Below are 23685 nucleotides of genomic sequence, written 5' to 3'. Positions count from 1 at the left end.
GAAGTCTTCATCCAGACAATCCGATTGGCTGATCCAATCAGCCAATCAGATTGAGCTCGCATTCTATTGGCTGATCGGAACAGCCAATAGAATGCGAGCTCAATCTGATTGGCTGATTGGATCAGCCAATCGGATTGAACTTGATTCTGATTGGCTGATTCCATCAGCCAATCAGAATATTCCTACCTTAATTCTGATTGGCTGATAGAATCCTATCAGCCAATCAGAATTCGAGGGACGCCATCTTGGATGACATCCCTTAAAGGAACCGTCATTCTTCAGTTGGACGTCGCCGGAAGAAGATGGGTCCGCGGTGGAGGTCTTCAGGATGGAGCCGGTCGTCATCGGATGAAGATAGAAGATGCCGCTTGGATCAAGATGGTTGCCGGTCCGGATCGCCTCTTCTTCCCGGATAGGATGAAGACTTTGGAGCCTCTTCTGGACCTCTTCAGCCACCGGATGATGGATCGCCAGCCCCCGCTTGGGTTGGATGAAGATTTTGGAGCCAGGACGGATCGGTGATACCTGGTGAGGTGAAGACAAGGTAGGATGATCTTCAGGGGCTTAGTGTTAGGTTTATTTAAGGGGGGTTTGGGTTAGATTAGGGGTATGTGGGTGGTGGGTTGTAATGTTGGGGGGGGTATTGTATGTTTTTTTTTACAGGTAAAAGAGCTGAACTTCTTGGGGCATGCCCCGCAAAGGGCCCTGTTCAGGGCTGGTAAGGTAAAAGAGCTTTGAACTTTAGTAATTTAGAATAGGGTAGGGCATTTTTTATTTTGGGGGTCTTTGTTATTTTATTAGGGGGCTTAGAGTAGGTGTAATTAGTTTAAAATTGTTGTAATATTTTTCTTATGTTTGTAAATATTTTTTTATTTTTTGTAACTTAGTTCTTTTTTATTTTTTGTACTTTAGTTAGTTTATTTCATTGTAGTTATTTGTAGGAATTGTATTTAATTTATTTATTGATAGTGTAGTGTTAGGTTTAATTGTAGGTAATTGTAGGTATTTTATTTAATTAGTTTAATGATAGTATAGTGTTAGGTTTAATTCTAACTTAGGTTAGGATTTATTTTACAGGTAATTTTGTAATTATTTTAACTAGGTAACTATTAAATAGTTCTTAACTATTTAATAGCTATTGTACCTGGTTAAAATAATTACAAAGTTGCCTGTAAAATAAATATTAATCCTAAAATAGCTACAATGTAATTATAATTTATATTGTAGCTATATTAGGATTTATTTTACAGGTAAGTATTTAGCTTTAAATAGGAATAATTTATTTAATAAGAGATAATTAATTTCGTTAGATGTAAATTATATTTAACTTAGGGGGGTGTTAGTGTTAGGGTTTGACTTAGCTTTAGGGGTTAATACATTTATTAAAATAGCGGTGAGCTCCAGTCGGCAGATTAGGGGTTAATAATTGAAGTTAGGTGTCGTCGATGTTAGGGAGGGCAGATTAGGGGTTAATACTATTTATTATAGGGTTAGTGAGGCGGATTAGGGGTTAATAACTTTATTATAGTAGCGCTCAGGTCCGCTCGGCAGATTAGGGGTTAATAAGTGTAGGCAGGTGGAGGCGACGTTGTGGGGGGCAGATTAGGGGTTAATAAATATAATATAGGGGTTGGCGATGTTAGGGGCAGCAGATTAGGGGTACATAGGGATAATGTAAGTAGCTGCGGTTTACGGAGCGGCAGATTAGGGGTTAATAATAATATGCAGGGGTCAGCGATAGCGGGGGCGGTAGATTAGGGGTTAATAAGTGTAAGGTTAGGGGTGTTTAGACTCGGGGTACATGTTAGAGTGTTAGGTGCAGACGTAGGAAGTGTTTCCGCATAGCAAACAATGGGGCTGCGTTAGGAGCTGAACGCGACTTTTTTGCAGGTGTTAGGTTTTTTTTTCAGCTCAAACAGCCCCATTGTTTCCTATGGGGGAATCGTGCATGAGGACGTTTTTTAGGCTGGCCGCTTGCGTAAGCAACTCTGGTATCGAGAGTTGAAGCTGCGTTAAATATGTTCTACGCTCCTTTTTTGGAGCCTAACGCAGCCTTTATGTGGACTCTCAATACCAGAGTTATTTTTATGGTGCGGCCAGAAAAAAGCCGGCGTTTTTCGGGTCGTTACCGACAAAACTCCAAATCTAGCCGTAAGATAGTTATAGTGTAATTTTAATTTAAAGTTAGGAGTTGTTCGGTTTAGTGGTTAATAGTTTAATTTAGTGTTTTTCAATGGGGGGTGGCGGTTTAGGGGTTAATAGGTTTATTTAGGTGTCAGGGAGCGGCGGATTAGGGGTTAATAACTTTATTTAGTGGTGGCGTTGTTGGGGAGCGGAGGATTAGGGATTAATAACTTCCTTTAGTGGCAGCGATGTTGGGGAGCAGAGCATTAGGGGTTAATAGCTGTTATTATTGGCGGCAATGTCAGAGAGTGGTGGATTAGGGGTTAATAACTTTATTTAATGGCGGCGATGTCGGGGAGCGAAGGATTAGGGGTTAATAGCTATTATTAGTGGCGGCGATGTCAGGAAGCAGAGGATTAGGGGTTTATAGCTTTTATTAGTGTCTGTGATGTCGGATTAGGGGTGTTTAGACTAGGGGTTTATGTTAGGGTGTTAGGTTTAAATGTTAAATTATTTTCCCCATAGACATCAATGGGGTTGCGTTACGGCAATCGCCATTCCGCACTTCAGGTGCTAGTTTTTTTTTAACACTTTCTCCCCTTACACCTTTAAAAATTAATTGATACAGTTAGCTCAAGAAGGTATTTTTTTGGCATTTTTACCACTAATGATCTAAATATTCTTGTTCCACCAAATCCCATTATATCCATCTTCTACCATGTACCTAAAGTACATAAAGATATTGAGCGTCCTCCAGGTAGACCAATAGTCTCTGGCATTGGCTCTCTTTTTGAACCAATGGGAGCCTGGATAGATGCTATTTTACAACCAATTGCCAAGGGACAATTGAGCTACCTGGAGGATAGCTCACATCTGCTCAATAAATTAGAAAACATTGAGTAGCAAGAACATTACACGTGGATAGTAGTAGATATTTCATCTTTATATACCTGTATTCCCCAAATTGTTGAACTATTTTTAGCAAAAGAACTAGAGTTGGAAGACATCACCAAACACTACATAGGAGACATCCTGAGGCACCTTCTATCCCATAATTTCTTTATGTTTAATCATGAGTTTTTCCAACAAACATGCGGCACAGCAAAGGGGGCAAAATTTGCCCCATCGTTTGCCAACTTGTATGTGGCTAGGTGGGAATTTCTCTACATTTATAATTCATCGAATCCATGGTGTGAGGACATCGTCTTTTATTCACGATATATAGACGATTTGCTTTTCATAGTCAAAAAACCTTTGGATGACTCTTCACACCATTACTTCATGCACCATCTAAATGACAACCATATGGGACTCAAATTTATAGGAACCTATAGCAGAACTGAAATAGATTTCTTGGACCTAACTTTACAAGTATATAATAATCAAATATGCACAAAAACATATAGAAAACCCACTTCTGGGAACACCATTTTGCACGCTAGATCACAACATCCTAAACATCTAGTACAATCTATACCTAAAGGACAGTTTATCAGACTTAGAAGGAATACCAAATCAGATGAAGTCTATGACGAACAGGCAATTGAACTTGAAAATAGATTGGTTCATAGAGGTTATAATAAAAGTACTCTATCTAAATGTTGCCAGCTAATTAAAAAATCTGATGTGAACACAGTAAACAGATCTTCCAAAGAGATAAACAATAGTAACTTTAGTGACTCAATAGTATTTACAACTGAGTATACAATGCAATATGACTAAATTGTCAAAATTCTTAAAAAAACATATACATCTCCTATCAGGAGATTAGATTCTTAAACCTTTTGTCAAAAATTGCAAATTTGTCCCAAAGAAACCTAGAACCTTAGCACAGTCTTTTTCTCCTAGTATGGTTAACAATAATAGTTCACCCATGGAATCCACATGGCTTAAACACAAAGGTAAATTTAGATGTGGCAGTAAAAACTGTAACACCTGTACCTTAATTTTGAGAGGTGATTCTTTCATATCGAGTACCACCAATCAAAAATTTGAAATACAGTTTTATGCCAAATGTGGTACCCAATGGGTGGTGTATATGCTAACCTGCAACCTTTGTCTTAGTCAATATATAGGACAAACCTCTAGGGAGCTTAGGAAAAGAGTGTCGGAACATGTCAGAGATTTGAAAAATTATGTAAAAGAATTAGCGGTAGCAAGCCATTTTAATGGCATGCACTTTACAAATAAAGCCAATCTATCGGTTCAAATCATAGACCTAGCAAGAGTCCCCACAAGAGGTGGAAATAAAAACAAAATCCTTGACAAAAAGGAATTGTTCTGGATCTTAAAACTAAAAACTAGAACTCCACTAGGTATGAATAGAGAATTTGACATTAGCTATTTTATTGACAATTAATGTTTGCTAAGTTTTGGACTTTGTTTACTTTATTTCTATTTTTATTTTTCTTTGCAATCTGCATTTTCCTTTCTGAAGTTTGCATTGTACATTTAGTATTGGACATTTTGCATCCTACATGGTGCACTTGGCATTTTGCCTCTTGTGATTTTTTGTATTTTTTGTATATTGTGCCCCTATCCCTTATCTGATTCATTATTATGTCATCCAATGTTCTGTATTGTTGGGCTCCATAGCAAAGTTTGACATATAGCACAAATTAATTTGGTAATTGTAATTAGCATAATAGTATTAGATGCTTATTTGTATAGTCAGGCTCATGTTGCTCCACAATATAAACGACTCTTGAAACACATGAATGCATTTTTGTAGTCACTAGACTCCCTTAATATTATATACCTTAAAATAGTTACAATGTATACAAATTTAAAATGTAAAATTTACAGCTATTCTATTAGTTTATCTATAGATATTTGTAAAACTACTTGCAAATTAAGTGTATTATTACATTCTTCCAATGCAATTATACTTTTATTTTTGTTGTTTTTAATACTCACCTGACATGTTTTAATATATCAAGTTGGAGTGACAAGGGTTAACTGGTTTGTACCTAGCGTATAAATAGCTTGTCCTTGCCCCCACTCACTAGTCTATGAATAAGCGCCACTAGGGGGCGCGAAACGCGTAAGACTGACCCTGTCTATGTGTCTGCCCTCTGTTTGGGAACTCTGTATGTTTTAATCAGTCCTAATAAAGGTATGTTTTATCATTTTTTATAACCAAGCAGTGCCTGCTTTTATTTTTTCCTTACTTCTCCACACGGCCTGATCCGCCGTTATGCTATGGCACTCCAAGTCTCGTAAGTAGCAGAATGTATTTTTGATGCACTATTTCCTTTGTATGCACGGATCGATGGTTTGACCGTGTTCCGGACACCCCTGTCTTCTTCTCCCCATTGATGTCTATGGGTAAAAGCGTGTATGAGCACGTAAACTCAGCCCTTGGCTTTTGTGCGGTATGGAGCTTAACGTAACATAACGCACAGCACAAGGAGGTTTTTCAGTAACTCGTAATGGCAGCGCTATGGAAAGTGAAATAACGCAATTTTTTGGCGTTATTTTCGCACCCTGTTTAGCGCAAAACTCGTAATCTAGGGGATAGTACATTCAACAGTAAGTCTAATACAATATTTGCAATGCAGTGTAAGAATTCATTACAGAAAAAGTTAAAGGGACACTGAACCCAAATTTTTATTTTGGGATTCAGATAGAGCATGCAATTTTAAGCAACTTTCTAATTTACTCCTATTATCAAATTTTCTTCATTCTATAGGTATCTTTATTTGAAATGCAAGAATGTAAGTTAAGATGCCGGACCATTTTTGGTGAACAACCTGGGTTGTTCTTGCTGATTGGTAGATACATTCACCCACCAATAAATAAGCTCTGTCCAGGGTCTTGAACCAAAAAAATAGCTTAGATGCCTTCTTTTTAAAATAAAGATAGCAAAAGAACAAAGAAAAAATGATAATAGGAGTAAATTAGAAAGTTGCTTTAAATTGCATGCTCTATCTCAATCACGGTGTCCCTTTAAGGATTACTTTCCTTTTAAAAGATGAACACTGTTACAAGATAGAGAAAGTTAAAGGACCATTAAAGGGATGCTAAACCCATTTTTTATTTCATGATTCAGACAGAGCATGCAATTGTAAGCAACTTTCTAATTTACTCCTATTATCAAATTTTCTTCATTCTCTTGCTAGCTTTATTTGAAAAGCAGGAACGTAAAGCTTAGGATCCAGTCCATTAAAGGACCAGCACCCTGGACAGCGCTTGCTTATTGGTGGCTACATTTAGGGGAGGGGCCTTGAAGACTTTTGTGCGCAGTATACTCCACAAGTACTTGTATAGAAGGTTGTCATTAGGGAGTGATTAAATTGATTTATTGTTAATATAAAATTAGCCTGTTTTGTGCTAGAGGAAGCAATAACATCGCAATCTTAAATTACAGATTTATTACCAGTGGGTAAAACAGGAAGCATCGCTTACCTTGTGGGTTAACAAAATGTTTATAGAATAGCACTACATATATTTACTGTATATATATATATATATATATATATATATATATATATATATATATATATATATAAAAATGAATGTTGTAACTGTGGAGGAAGGGAGGGAACTTTTTCAAAAAATACCAACTAAAGTTGAATGACACAGCAGCACACCCTTTATCTCTAAGACCCTAACACAGTTAATTTAAAAGTTAATGAACCCATGCTGTAAATAAAGCAAAATGTATTTTGGCAACTTTTCTGGTTCACTAAAAAAATTACAGTGCCATGCCCTGTCTATTCCTGTAAAAGGTTCAAATTGTCTCTTCTAAAAAGGCAAGTTGTATTGGAAGTTTAGCCTTTAAAAAAAAGTTGCAGCAAATTAGATGTTAACTGGTTCTGCAATATTTCACACTCAGCTGGTATTTTACTGATTACAAGACAACAGAAAAGTCTTGTTATTACAAGATGTTTTATTATGTCACTTTAAGTAGCAGAATAAAAGATTTTTTTGTGTCAGTATAAAACAAAGTAAGGGCCAAATTTCACAACCCGTGCAACCCTGTCTCTAGCCCACGCGTATTCATCAAAGGAGACTTGTGTCATAATTGCGTGTTCCCAAAATGTTGTGTTATTTTTATGTTTTCCCAAAATGTTGTGTTATTGTTGTATGTTCTCAAAATGTTGTGTTATTATTTAGTGTTCCCTAAAATTTCTCCCCACTTGGACTTCCGGTGGGTGGCGAAACAAGATGGTTGCAACGGTTAGAGCTCTTCCAAGACTGCTTCTAAAAATCCATGTGTGCATCTGATATTTGAAGCCATCCTTGCCTTCCTTGGCATCTTAAATTCTCGGGAACATATGAGGATAGAGAGGACAACATCATCTCTACCCCGGAAGACATTAAAAGGACCTTCATTAATATTGAGACAGAACCCCGTTTTCCTTTCTTACATCTGATAAACTTCTCAACGGTCACCATTTATCACTCAGCAGCAATATGGCTGATTGCACAGCACAGATTACTGAAGAATTAGTCTCTCTATTTCTACCGCTTCTAGATAACCTGGTTCTCTCCTGCACGGCTCTTTATGACAAGATTCATGCAGTGATACGACCAGAGAAAGGGAGGATAAACCGCGCTCCACCATCTTCTACCTCTTGCCCATCTATATGAGCAAAAGCAGAGGCAATCCGATGAAAATTAACACAGAAACACCTACCTGTCTCTCGCAATCTGACTTCACTCAAGCTCTTGAGGTAAATCCGGAGAATTTTCTGGATGTAATTACCGGACTGGGCATTATAGACTTGGACATTGGCTCAGGAGAATGTATATCTCAAGATGATAAACCAGAGATAAGTCATTCTAATGGCGAAATTAGGAAGTTGCAAAAAAGTTTTCCCAGCAATTGAGTATTACGCAGTTAAATTAAAAAGTGTGGAGAGGAGCAAATCTCGTTTATGTTCAGAATACTATGATCTTGGCTGTCTCCTCTATTTGTTGTATGCAATATGTCTTTGCCTTCTTTACAGCTTACACTTATTTCTGGAACTTTCTTGTGTGAAGACTGGGGTGAGGTAAAAAAAAGGTATAGGCTAAAAGTCTGCCTGGGTAATCTCGCTGAGGACTGATTATTTTCTTTTTTTTTCTGTTTATTTGCCTTTATATATTCTCCCAGTTACTCAGCAACATAAGGTCAGAGTATAAATTTTTTTTGTTTGTTTTATATTGTGAGGCTCATATTTCTAGTAAGTTAACGTTATAAAGGTCTTAAAATTGGTAACTAAAGAAGAAAGACCATATACCTGATTTAGTCTTGTTTAAAGTGAATAGTGCCACAATCCTATTGTTTTATCTTTGACTGCTTTGAAACCTCATTTTTGTTACACTGAGGAAAAGCTTAAGCGCTTTAACTGTTATTGGGGTTAAAACTTCAATTTGTCTCTCACTTAGGAAAGATTTGTGGGATTTCATTAATAAGTTTATGGTTTGTTGTTCTTTTTGTTCATTTCTTTTTGTTTTGTTTACTTCAATGTTCATTAAGATTAATGCTAAACTGTTTGGGGTTTATGTTGACATCAGCATAGACTGTATTAACATAGTGAGAAAAGATATTAATTTGTCTCATAGCTAACTCATTTCAAACATACCAGCAGAGACTCCACCGGAAACAATTTTACATGAAAAAATTGTTATGACTAATATAGTTATCATAGGATAGCTGCATGATTTGGAAGCGAGTTACTATTCTCACTATGGAAAAAATATATTAAAGCTTGAAATATCCTTTACTGTCGCATATCGGGCACCATAAAAACTTTACATAACCATTTGACATTACATGCTTATCTTAGTATTATACTGAGACTTGTACATCCTTTATAGTTGAGCCCACTCTTCTAATAAAATGGCATTAGATATTGCCACTTAATATGAAAACTATTTAATTAGAAGTGAATTTAGGCTAGATTATCTGTACTGCCTAGATCCATTCCTAGACTTGAACAAGAACACAGTCAAATTTGAAGTTACTCTATTCGTGAATAGGCAGTGGTGTCTATGTAACATGTCATATTTTACCCTTCATTTATCCAAACAACTGAGTGAGGTGCATCTTTTACAAACATCATTATGACTTTAATTGTTTTAGCATGGTACTCATTGATCAATATAATACAGCTTAATATTTGTTCTGGTACAAGCAGCTATCCAGATCTAGTCTTTTATATAGGTTTAGTTTTAGTTGAGATAATCTTAATTATAAAAACCCAACAATGAGGTTACATAAGATGTCTATAGTAGTATATCACCTGTGTGACATATCTTCGACATTTTGGTATTAGAAAACATATTTTATGTTAACTCTGTGTACTCTAAACTGCATTGTAATATTGCGTCATTGTGGTATTTTTCTTTCCTTGCCCTGTGTGGCATAATGATATGTACACTGTATATCTGTAATCATTGTTGGTCATAAATAAAAAGTAAATAAAAAAATAAAAAAAAATTCTCCCCACTTTTTTGTAACAACATGGCTCAAGTATGAGCACTATGGGATATGTACTTTAGACCAAGGTGTAACCTAAATTTCCGAATGGCATACTACCTCCCATACCAGGAAAGAAATATATCATAGTCATTGTGACTGTCATCTAGGGAATAAAGAGGATACTCTTGAAGTGTCCATTAACCAGACAATCTTTCAGGACTTCAGGCTAACACTCCAAAAGGTTACTCTCCTTGTTATTGTTCAGAAGTGGACAATTAACAGTATACGCAGTGCCATCAACAGATGTGTTCAAATCTTTAAACGTGGGATGTGCAACAAGGGAAACTCTTCTCAAGGGCACTCTGAATACCAATGTTTTAACTCCTTCCTAACTACAATAGGTAAATACAAATGGTAAAAGCCAGTGAGTATATAAATGTATTATCTGCTTTATAGCGAAGGACTTTAAAGGAACATAAATGACAGCAGTATGCCGGGGCTGTACTGATGCTAGAAGGCAGCTTCAAAAAAAGAATGCTTTATCCTTTTTCAACACCTAGATTGTCCCCTTGTGCACAAGTAGTACCAATCTCTGCATTTACAGTGACATTGATGCATATCACACATGGTGCAGATTAAGGGCTAGATTACGAGAGGTGCACTAACTGTTCCACGTGATCCATAAGGGGTTTATCACAGATCTTTGCACATGTCGGAAGTTCACTATTTGTGAGTCTAGACCAAGGAGATACAGTTTGTGCATTAGTTTGTTGTGTGGAATGGTGTCAAATGTTTTGCTGAAATCTAGATATGCTACTTCAGCTCATGCTCCACCCTGGTCTAATACTTTTGTTACATACTCATATAAGTCAAATAGATTAGTCTGACATGGCCTCCCTGAAGTAAACCATGCTGATTTTGGTTCTCTAAATTGTTTGTCTTTATGTAAGTCATAATTCTTTTTTAAGAGAGTTTCCATTAATTTTCTTATGACTGAAGTTAAACTAACTAGCCTGTAGTTACCAGATTCTTCCCTACTGCCCTTTATTTGAAGAGGTTTTACATTCGCTATTCTCCAGTCATCGGGAAAAACTCCTGTCAATAGTGACTGATAAAACAGATCAGTTAGATTACAAGTCGCGCTAAGTGTAGCACACAAGCGATAAGGGGTATCTTGCGGCTCTTTGCATGCATCGGAAATAGCAAACCTAGGGGCCTATTTATCAAGGCATCAATCTCGACGCATTCGCGATGGGCTATACGCTCGCCATACATCGCAAATCTACATTTGACGGACTTATTTATCAACAAGTCTGTCAAAAATACACGCGTCAAGTCCGGCGTGATTAGCATAGGACTGTTGATAAATAAGAGTCATCGATGTCACGGATATCCTTACATATCAAATGATCTACCCTGAATGTCCATTAAATGAAGACAGTTTTGTCTGTTTTTTCCAACTTTATTTATACCATTTTTTTACTGTCTATGAACAAGCACATTTTTCTAAAGCTAATCTTTTATTTCTCACCTGTTAATATCCAAGAAATAGATAGATTTATACCTGCACAAACAATAATATCTCCTAGAAAGTTATTTTTCTATTTATTTTTTATACAAAAAAATCTCATATATGATATCTTCACATAAATTAATGTTTATTTGTATTTCTAGAAATCATGATATGCTTATCTCATGTTTTTTATTTTTTATAAATGATTATAAAGGCTAGAATATATCTTTGCACATACTTGTGTGTGTGTATATATATATATATATATATATATATATATATATATATGTGTGTGTGTGTGTGTTATGTCAGAAATATTTTGCAAACATATTTACATGTCCCTAAATTCTTTTTTTTTTGTTCTAAACAATGCTGTCTTTCATATCTCTGTGTTTATTTATACCACTATATGTATATATTGTTAATATATTATTATTTTGAGCAAGAATAATTGTGAATATAACATGTAATCAGGGTATCCTATGTATTTATTTGCAAACAATGGATATTTTAAGAGCTGGGCCATTTTTCTTTCTGCACCTGTGTATCACTTCTTGATTGAAGTCTAGTTTTAAACACCACTCCTACACAGTTGTTAAAAAAATGGGCTGACATTTAAGATTACATTTCTTAATGAAAATGAAATTAAAGAGAAGGAAGAAAATAGTATGACATTAAAGACGTGATTTTAATTTCTACTGTATCTGATTCATGACAGTTTAATGTTAGGTAGACTATCCCTTTGAGCTATCAGCTTAAGACTATATTGAATCAAACATCATTCGATTTTTAAAATCATTGTCAAAAATATTACACTGTGTGGCCTAATGTCATCATCAATGTTTATTTTTAATACTAATTTCACATATATATACTTTCAAAGTATAATACACAATGTAACAAATGGCACTTACAAGTTCTGATGAGTGATCAATTAAACAAATATAGAGCAATTTGATCCGTTAGTGATAGTAGAATATGTATATTTAAATCAGATTGGCTGATTTAATTAATCACGTGATTTTGCATTTCCCAATAAAAAGTGGTGGAAATGTTTTCTAGTTTTTGGGCTCCGTGTACTAAGCTGTCTGCGAACTGTTCGTGATTTTTTACGTCTAAATTTCTGTGTGCGGATCCAACATCGTATGTACTATGCCCTGAATTCATTGGAAAACTGTCATTTACAAGTGTCGAGCGAACTTGTCCGCAACTCTGATATTCTGGTCTTTTTTGCAGCTAAAAAATCCTCGCTCTACAGAAATCTTGCAATAAACAGTAATTACTAAACAATCTATTTCTACACACACTACTTTTTCCGCACCTAGCACGTGAAAAATCCCTCGCCAGCTTAAAGGTGGCGAGCACAATAATAAACAATAGGGTCTATGAGATATACGCCTACAAGTCATATAAAAGAAGGTCAATAGACTGTAATCTTTACTCACTGCTGAGCCTGCTAGCCATGGAGACACTTCTTCAGCTATATATTCTTTATCTGATGCAAATCAGGGGGAGAAGGCAAATTTGGGAACCTGATGCCATTGAAAATGTTGTCAGAAGAAGGAGATTGCGGGTACAGCGTATATTCCTTCCTCGGGTTCCTTTAGATGGCCTTACCAATAGAGAGGTTATTCAAAGGTTCCATCTGGATCGACATTCAATATTGACTTTATATGCTCAAATTGCACATTTCCTAGAGCCAATGACGGTACATTCAATGGCCATTGCTGGACTCCTCAAGATTCTGTCTGCCTTGCACTTTTTTGCCACCGGATCATTTCAGGCAGTGTCCAGCATCATCATTGGTTTCAGTCAATCTGCCTTTTCGTGACATCTAACCAAAGTTATCGATGCACTCATGCATATATTCCCAGAATATGTTTGTCTACCATCTACCACAGAAGAGTGGCAATCGATAAAGTCTCAATTTTATCATATGGCAGGGATGTCAAATGTACTTGGGGCCATAGACTGTACCCATATTGCAGTTAGACCGCCACGTTTACGGGAGGAGATTTATCGGAACAGAAAGTCTTGCCATTCTCTGAATGTACAGATGGGGTGTGACCAAAAAATGAAAATAATAAGCATAAGATCCAATTACCCTGGCTCCTGTCATGATGCTTACATCCTAAGGCAGACTGGACTGTATCAAAAGTTTGAGAATGGAGAGATGCCAGAGGGATGGTTATTAGGTAAGCTTAACTGGCGCCAAATTTGCCTTTTTTTTTTTTACATATTCTTGTGAATTTTTTAACTTTGTCCATTTAACCGATTGCAAATTTATCTATTTATTATTGATCAACAAATTTATACATTTTGTATTAATTTTGTTGAACAATAATAAATTGTAATTTGAAAATATTGATTTAAATATCCAATAATGAATTTTTTTGATTAACTTAAGATGATAGTGTCAAATTAGTATCAATTAGTAAATACAATTTATTGTTGTTCAATAAAAATTGTAATTAAATAGATTAATACAAAATTTATAATTTTTTAGATAAATATTACATATATATATATATTTGCAATAGGTTAAATGATTGATATTGTTTATTATTATTGACCATAAGGGGTGTCATTGAAAGGACATATGGATTACTGAAAATGCGGTTCCGATGTCTGGACATATCTGGAGGTGCAATGCAGTATTCTACAGAGAAAGTTGCTAGAATAATATTTTGTTGTGTTTTGCACAATATTGCCAACAAAAGAGGATGCCCCATTGTGGATGATAGTCCCAAGCCATTAGATTTTTCCAGAGGAAATTTGTAGGGAGAATCCAAATAGATGTGGCATGGCCACAAGGCACATGGTTTCTAACCAATATTTTAATAATTGATTTTTATTAAAAAATATTGTTTCATGGTCGCTAAATATTGCTTATATATCTGCAAATTATGTAATTAGTTAAATGTCTTTATGTCATATTGTTGTCCCATTAACATTTTTTTAACATATCAATATCATTTATTGTATTAATTTTGGTAAAATGAAAGACAAAAAACACACACAAATAAACCTATATAGAAGCATTTTATCATACAGATTTGCATATTGCAAGATTCTTCCAAATACAGATTATTCTAAATATTCTTTATTTATTGACCAATTTTGTTACATAATAAGGGAATGAAAAATGAATAAATAACAAATTTATCAATAACTGTATTAGTAGTGTTAGGTGTGGTCGACAACTTTGGCTCTACAGGTGTTTTCTAAATCAATTTCCCATGATGCTTAAGCATCCTAAAGATGGTAAAGCATCATGGGAAATGTAGTTTTAAAACAAATTGAGATCCAAGATTATTAACACATTTATGTTAAAAAATAGTGAATAAATACTAGTATGTAAACAATAAATGTAATATAAAATTGTTGTTAGTAAGGCTTAGTTGACTTATAAATAATGTTTATTTTCAAATAAAAAAATAATAAAAAAAATTACTCAATTATCGCGATAGAATATAAATAGTCATGCGTCAATTTGATTGGCAAGTATAGTTGTGTCGTCCAATACAAAGATGTCCCTACAGGAGCCTGTTACTGCAGGAGAAATTGTGATCCTGGTGGTATATGCTATGGAACGCTATTTTCCTCATTGTATGGGAGGAGTTAGATTGGTAAAGCGGGACAGTCGGGATCATGTTAATCAAATGTTAAGAAGGATGTACAGAGTATCAAAGATAAAAAGGACCAGACATCAATGCCTACGCAAGTACAGCGATTTGAGGCGTAGGGAGCCAAAATATTATAATTTGATTAAAAGTCTAATAAGAACCTGTAAGTATAACTATTAATTGTTATTTATACTCATATCAATAACTGCGCCAGTATTTTTTTCCAGTATTGAAAAAGTGATGAGATCAGTTTTAAAATTGGTTACAAATTAAATTAATATCACAACATGCAAATATTTAGTAACTTTCACCTAGAATACGAGTTTTGCGTTAACAGGGGTGCGGTGCTAACGAGCAGTTTAAGCTCACCGCTCACTTGCAGACAACGCTGGTATTACGGGTTTTTACAAACCCGACTTTAGCCGCAAAAAAGTGAGCATAGAGCAAAATTTAGCTCCACATCTCACCTCAATACCAGCGCTGCTTACGGTAGCGGTGAGCTGGCTAAACGTGCTCATGCACGATTTCCCCATAGGAATCAATGGGGGAGAGCAGGCTGAAAAAAACCTGCAAAAAAAGCAGCGTAAAGCTCCTAACGCAGCCCCATTGATTCCTATGGGGAAATACTTTTTATGTCTACACCTAACACCCTAACATGAACCCCAAGTCTAAACACCCCTAATCTTACACTTATTAACCCCTAATCTGCCGCCCCGACGTCGCCGACACCTGCATTATATTATTAACCCCTAATCTGTTGCTCCGGACACGGCTGCCACCTACATTATACTTAGTTATGAACCCCTAATCTGCTGCCCCCAACATCGCCAAACCCTACATTATATTTATTAACCCCTATTCTGCCACCCCCAATGTCGCCGCAACCTAACTACATTTATTAACCCCTAATCTGCCGCCCACGTCGCCACCACTATATTAAAGTTATTAACCCCTAAACCTGTCTAACCCTAACCCTCCTAACAAATATAATTTTAATGAATCTAAATAAAATTAATACAATTAACTAAATTATTCCTATTTAAAACTAAATACTTACCTATAAAATAAACCCTAAGATAGCTACAATATAACTAATAATTACATTGTATCTAGCTTAGGGTTTATTTTTATTTTACAGGCAATTTTGTATTTATTTTAACTAGGTACAATAGCTATTAAATAGTTATTAACTATTTAATAACTACCTAGTTAAAATAAAGACAAATTTACCTGTAAAATAAAACCTAACCTATGTTACAATTACACCTAACACTACACTATAATTAAATTAATTCCCTCAACTAAATACAATTAATTACAATTTAAATAAATTATCTAAAGTATGAAAAAAAAAAAAAATACTAAATTACAGAAAATAATAAAATAATTACACGTTTTTTTTAAACTAATTACACCTAATCTAATCCCCCTAATAAAATAAAAAAGCCCCCAAAATAATAAAAAGCCCTACCCTATACTAAATTAAAAAATAGCCCTTGAAAGGGCTTTTTGCGGGGCATTGCCCCAAAGTAATCAGCTCTTTTACCTGTAAAAAAAGTACAATACCCTCCCAACATTAAAACCCACAATCCACACAACCAACCCTACTCTAAAACCCACCCAATACCCCATTAATAAAACCTAACACTAACCCCTTGAAGATCACCCTACCTTGAGAAGTCTTCACCCAACCGGGCCGAAGTCCTCAACGAAGCCAGGCGAAGTGGTCCTCCAGACGGGCAGAAGTCTTCATCCAAGCCAGGATGAAGAGGTCCTCCAGACGGGCAGAAGTCTTCATCCAGACGGCATCTTCTATCTTCATCCATCTGGCGTGGAGCAGGTCCATCTTCAAGATATCCGACGCGGAGCATCCTTCCTGGGCGGCGACTACCCGACGAATGAAGGTTCCTTTAAGTGACATCATCCAAGATGGCGTCCCTTCAATTCCGATTGGCTGATAGAATTCTATCAGCCAATCAGAATTAAGGTAGGAAAAATCCTATTGGCTGATGCAATCAGCCAATAAGATTGAACTTCAATCCTATTGGCGGATTAGAACAGTCAATAGGATTGAGCTCGCATTCTAATGGCTGTTCTAATCAGCCAATAGGATTGAAGTTCAATCGTATTGGCTGATTGCATCAGCCAATAGGATTTTTCCTACCTTAATTCCGATTGGCTGAGAGAATTCTATCAGCCAATTGGAATTGAAGGGACGCCATCTTGAATGACGTCACTTAAAGGAACCGTCATTCGTCGGGTAGTCGTCGGCCAGGAAGGATGCTCCACATCGGATGTCTTAAAGATGGACCCGCTCCGCACCGGATGGATGAAGATAGAAGATGCTGTCTGGATGAAGACTTCTGCCCGTCTGGAAAACCACTTCACCCGGCTTCGTTGAGGACTTCGGCCCGGTTGGGTGAAGACTTCTCAAGGTAGGGTGATCTTCAAGGGGTTAGTGTTAGGTTTTATTAAGGGGGATTAGGTGGGTTTTAAAGTAGGGTTGGGTGTGTGGGTGGTGGGTTTTAATGTTGGGGGGGGTATTGTGATTTTTTTACAGGTAAAAGAGCTGATTACTTTGGGGCAATGCCAAGCAAAAGGCCCTTTTAAGGGCTATTTGTAATTTAGTATAGGGTAGGGCTTTTTATTATTTTGGGGGGCTTTTTTATTTTATTAGGGGGATTAGATTAGGTGTAATTAGTTTAATTTTTTAAAATTATTTTATTATTTTCTGTAATTTAGTGTTTTATTTAATTGTATTTAATTGTAGTTAATTTAGGGAATTTATTTAATTGTAGTGTTAGGTGTTATTGTAACTTAGGTTATATTTTATTTTACAGGTAAATTTGTCTTTATTTTAACTAGATAGCTATTAAATAGTTAATAACTATTTAATAACTATTGTACCTAGTTAAAATAAATACAAAGTTGCCTGTACAATATAAATAAACCCTAAGCTAGCTACAATGTAACTATTAGTTATATTATAGCTAGCTTAGGGTTTATTTTATAGGTAAGTATTTAGTTTTAAATAGGAATAATTCAGTTAATTATAGTGATTTTATTTATATTTATTTAAACTATATTTAAGTTAGGGGGGTTAGGGTTAGACTTAGGTTTAGGGGTTAATAACTTTAATATAGTGGCGGCGACGTTGGGGCGGCAGATTAGGGGTTAATAAATGTAGGTAGGTGGTGGCGATGTTAGGGATGGCAGATTAGGGGTTAATAAAATGTAAGATTATTAGGTATCTCACATCGCTCACGGGTAGTTCCTACTGGCTCCTGGGTACAAAAGGGGACCTAGCTCACCCTTAGAAAAAGTAATTATAATATGGGAAGACCTAGGAGCGCCTAGCACAGGCCGAGGAAGTGGTATATGATGCTAACTAGTATCTCTGCAGGTTAGACAAAGTTAAATAATTAAGAATAATGGATAAACGTTCTAAGACGTCTCAAATACTCCTATTGACTAGATAGGATATAGATTTAATACAGTAAAAGTGCAGATTTAGTACAATAAAACACAATATGTAAATACAATAAAAAACAATAAGTTAAAATCATGGATCCATGTTACATAACACGCAAATTACATAAGTCGATAACATATGATTAATAGGATAAAACAATGGTAATGCGATAATAATGCAATAATAAATGTAAAAGTAGATGAAAAAACAATGGTGATGTAATAATAAATCAGAATCGTTGGGAAACAAAGGGAGATAGTTTTCCCTGCTAGTGAGATATGCAAAGGTGAAAGAGAATGTGTATCTCTCAAAATGTGACCAATGTGAAAATTAAAAAAAGTGATCTTAGATGCAAAACATCAAAAAGTATCAAAAAAATAATATTATAAAAAATGACAATTTTTTTTTTTAAAAAAGACAAAAAATTTTTTGTTCGTGGTAAAGTTAGTTGTGAAAAAGTTCCAATAAAAAGCTCCAATAAAAAATGTGTTATTTAATTCCAATGAAAGGTGTGTGTCTGTGATTAAAGCTTCCTTAAGTATCCTCAAAAAATCCAACAAATATTGATGTGGTGGGTAAGTGGATGTCCGGTAAATCCTGGATTCAAACCTTATATCCAACCTGTAAAAGAAATCTAAAATAGTGCAATAATGCTAATAAATGGACAAATAATGTAAGAAAAGTGCTCACCAATTTCTGCCAACGCGTTTCGGCCCTAATCTGGGCCTTTTTCAAGACTATAAGTAGTGTATAATGGTGGCTCTTATTTAAGACTGTTGTCAACCAATCAGTGCTGTTAGTGTTTTGCGCCTTTTTTTGGCGCCAATTTTTGACCCGGAAGGGATTATGTATATCTTAATTCATAGTATAAACAAATTGTTCCTTTGTAAATTTCACTACTAAATTATTTGTAATTCAATTACTTTTATAATCGATATTGCCTTAGGGATATACTTATACCTTTATTATTTCTGTAACAGCTGAAGTGTCTAGAGCGTTTCTAACGCTCGGTATAACCGGAAGTGTCTAGAGCGTACCTCACATCAATACTATTTCCGGTTCCGCTCGTGAGTTTCACTTCCTTTAGAAATGGTATCGCTTCCGGTGACAGTATTTGGCGGTACGTAACACGCGTACTGTTTTAACGGATTCTATAGTAAAGGTGATATATAGGATGGATGGCCGTAAAACTGGTATTTATAAATCTAAAATGAAAGATCAAATTAACCAGAATGGCTAAAAGACGATGGAGAACATCCTTAAATACAAAGTGGTATCAAAATATAAAGGCGATACTAGAGTACAATAATAGGAATTGTATTGACAGATGCCTTTGTTTCCCAACGATTCTGATTTATTATTACATCACCATTGTTTTTTCATCCACTTTTACATTTATTATTGCATTATTATTGCATTACCATTGTTTTATCCTGTTAATAAAATGTAACTAATGTTTGCGAGGCGGGAGTGCGGCGGTTTCGGGGTTATTAAATTTATTATAGTGATGGCGATCTCCGGTTCGGCAGATTAGGGGTTAAAATATTTATTATAGTGTTTGCAATGTGGGGGGGCCTCAGTTTAGGGGTTAATAGGTAGTTTATGGGTGTTAGTGTACTTTTTATCACTTTAGTTAAGAATTTTATACTACGGAGTTAGACCATAAAACTCTTAACTACTGACTTTAAAATGCGGTACCAGGCTTGACAGGAGAGGGTCTACTGCTCACTTTTTGGAAGACTCGTAATACCGGCGCTATGCAAGTCCCATTGAAAAAATAGGATACGTAATTGGATTTGCTTTATTTTCGAGTCTGGCCAAAAAAGTGAGCGGTACACCTGTACCTTCAAGACTCGTAATACCAGCGGGCGTTAAAAAGCAGCGTTGGGACCTCTCAATGCTGCTTTTTAAGGCTAACACAAGACTCGTAATCTAGGGAAATGTTAGTAAGCATGCACAAAATAATAAAAAGTTAAAGAGTTAGCAAACATTCTACTTCTATTAACAGATTAGTAAATAACAGTCTATAAAATATTAAAAATCCAAATACATTTTTACAAATAGATATGAAAAGAACAAAGTGTAAGTTGAAAAAGATTCCACGATATTTAAGAGAAATCAGGATTGAAACTCCAAATAGTAGGCTATCCTCACCACCCCTTCCTTTGACACTGATGGAGAGACCAATATCTCCAAAAAGCAGAGGAGTGAAAACCTTTTCTGTCAACACTCAAAAAAGGTAAATTACTAGTACAAGAAATGTCTAACAAGGATTAAAATTTGAAAATAAATGATGTAATAAATAAATGTCTGAATCAAAAGAAATTACATTTTTTTTTTAATTTGTCAATGTTCTATTTAATAATATAATGTACATGTAGATATTCCGGAATGTTCTTATGTGGAGGATCCTTCGGTTACAAAGGGAAAACATTAGTCCAACTGATGACTAATCTATGTATGGAAAAGAGGAAAATAGAAATATAGAAAATGTATACCAAGGTATTATATATTGATTATTTTGATCGTGGTTTTTAAGAGAAACCAAAGTAGTAAAATAATTTACGATTGATTTTCAGACGTTGGAAATGGTTTAAAATGTCAATTATGTTACAAAAGTGTACAAGTTGAAATACAAATGGATGGCATCGCATCTACTAAAATTAATATGACGGAACAAAATATGGTTCGTCCAATCAAAGATATGATAGACAAAGGTATATTTTTTTCTTTCCCATTGTTCAAAATCTAAATAATATAGCCTCTGGTTCAAATGATCTTTACATATTAGAGGATAAAATTGTGCAGACTGAAATTAATATGGATATCATACATGAAACAGAAGAAGGTATATAGAGAGATATCTATATTATATATATATATATATATATATATATATATATATATATATATATATATATATACAGTGGATATAAAAAGTCTACACACCCCTGTTAAAATGTCAGGTTTCTATGATGTAAAAAAAAGGAGACAAAAGATAAATCATTTCAGAACTTTTTCCACCTTTAATGTGACCTATAAACTGTACAACTCAATTGAAATCTTTTAGGTAGAGGGAAGAAAAAATATAAAAATAAAATGATATGGTTGCATAAGTGTGCACACCCTTAAACTAATACTTTGTTGAAGCACCTTTTGATTTTATCAGCATGGCACATTTTGACTTGGCAAGATTTGCCCACTCTTCTTTGCAAAACCACTCCAAATCTGTCAGATTGTGAGGGCATTTCCTGTACACAGCCCTCTTCAGATCACCCCACAGATTTTCAATCAGATTCAGGTCTGTGCTCTGGCTGGGCCATTCCAAAACTTTAATCTTCTTCTGGTGAAGCCATTCCTTTGTTGATTTGGATGTATGCTTTGGGTCATTGTCATAATGAAAGATGAAGTTCCTCTTCATGTTCAGCTTTCTAACAGAAGCCTGAAGGTTTTGTGCCAATATTGACTGGTATTTGGAATTGTTCATAATTCCCTCTAGCTTAACTAAGGCCCCAGTTCCAGCTGAATAAAAACAGCCCCAAAGCATGATGCTGCCACCACCATGCTTCACTGTGGGTATGGTGTTCTTTTGGTGATGTGCAGTGTTGTTTTTGCGCCAAACATATCTTTTGGAATTATGGCCAAAAAGTTCAACCTTGGTTTCATCAGACCATAACACCTTTTCCCACATGCTTTTGGGAGACTTCAGTTGTGTTTTTGCAAGATGTATCCTGGCTTGGATGTTTTTCTTCGTAAGAAAAGGCTTTCGTCTTGCCACTCTATCTCATAGCCCAGACATATGAAGAATACAGGAGATTGTTGTCACATGTACCACACAGCCAGTACTTGCCAGATATTCCTGCATCTCCTTTAATGTTGCTGTAGGCCTCTTGGTAGCCTCCCAGACCAGTTTTCTTCTCGTCTTTTCATCAATTTTGGAGGGACGTCCAGTTCTTGGTAATGCCACTGTTGTGCCATATTTTCTCCACTTGATGATGACTGTCTTCACTGTGTTCCATGGTATATCTAATGCCTTGAAAATTCTTTTGTACCCTTCTCCTGACTGATACCTTTTAACAATGAGATCCCTCTGATGCTTTGGAAGCTCTCTGTGGACCATGGCTTTTGCTGTATGATGCGACTAAGAAAATTTCAGGAAAGACCAACTCGAGCAGCTGAACTTTATTTGAGGTTAATCAGAGGCACTTTAAATGATGGCAGGTGTATCTTAACATTATTTTGAATGTGATTGCTTAATTCTGAACACAGCTACATCCCCAGTTATAAGAGTGTGCACACTTATGCAACCACATTATTTTAGTTTTTTTTTGTTTTCTTCCCTCCACCTAAAAGATTTCAGTTTGTTTTTCAATTGAGTTGTACAGTTTATAGGTCACATTAAAGGTGGAAAAAGTTCTGAAATGATTTATCTTTGTCTCATTTTTTTACATCACAGAAACCTGACATTTTAACAGGTGTGTGTGGACTTTTTATATCCACTATATATATTGTTAATTTCTGTAATTTGATTATTATTTAAATGTAATTTCAATTTGTTTTCAAAATTATTTCTAGGTCTAATGTTTAGAGGAAAAACAAGATGAGAGCACACAAACTTTTCTTGAGGATAATTTCAAAATTAAAATGGCAAGAATGAGGGCCACGATGGAAATGTTGATAGAACAAGTTGATTTTCTGAACCAAAAATATGCCATTTTAAAGTATTTTCTTTCAATTTTTTGTGAGATATTTTATTTGTTGATTAAAGGTTTGACTTAGTTTTTTTATTTAACAAAAAAATTACAAAGAATGTTTTTGAAAATAACTAAAAAATGTTTTCGATGCAAAAAATATAAAAGTTTTTATTTTAATTTTTGAAAATAAAGGTTTTTTTTAAAAAAAAAAATTTACTTAAAAACCACGATTAATATATAAGTAAAATAGACAACTGCAAATAAAGTGCACTTTCAACAATAACATTTGTGAATAACAATTGAAAACACAAAAAATAATAGATCTATGTGTAAATACAAAAAAAAAAAAAAAATTAAAAAAAATGATCAGTCATGTCTCTACCTCTTGGTGTCAGACAGAAAATAAAATAGACAGAAGAGCATTGAGTGTATGTTCTGCGAGGCGTAAAGAACGATTGATCTGCTCATTGCGTTCTTCAACCATCCGCCTCTGCCACTCAAAGCTCTCTCTGTCTAGTAGTAATTGTCTTTCAGCTAATGAGGAACTTCTGTCCATGTGTGTAATTATTACATTTTGTAACTCTCTATGATCCACCCTATATTGTCTAGCGAGTGAGATCATTTCATTGAGGCACACATCTTCAATCTGTCCATCTAGTGATGTAGTGCTAGGTACCACTGGGCAAACTTGTTCTGGTTGTGGAGCTGGCTGTGCAGTTCCTACAATTGGACATTCTTTTTGAACAGGTTCAAGGATTTCCTGTGGTTGTGCATCCACCATATCATCCAAATAATCCGGTGTCTCACTTCCAAGATCCCTGTTTTGAGGTTCTTCTATTGCAGGT

Source organism: Bombina bombina, chromosome 1, assembly GCF_027579735.1.
Source record: "Bombina bombina isolate aBomBom1 chromosome 1, aBomBom1.pri, whole genome shotgun sequence".
Lineage (NCBI taxonomy): Eukaryota > Metazoa > Chordata > Amphibia > Anura > Bombinatoridae > Bombina > Bombina bombina.
The sequence above is the reverse complement of the archived record's forward strand: the minus strand, read 5'-3'. Positions refer to the sequence as shown.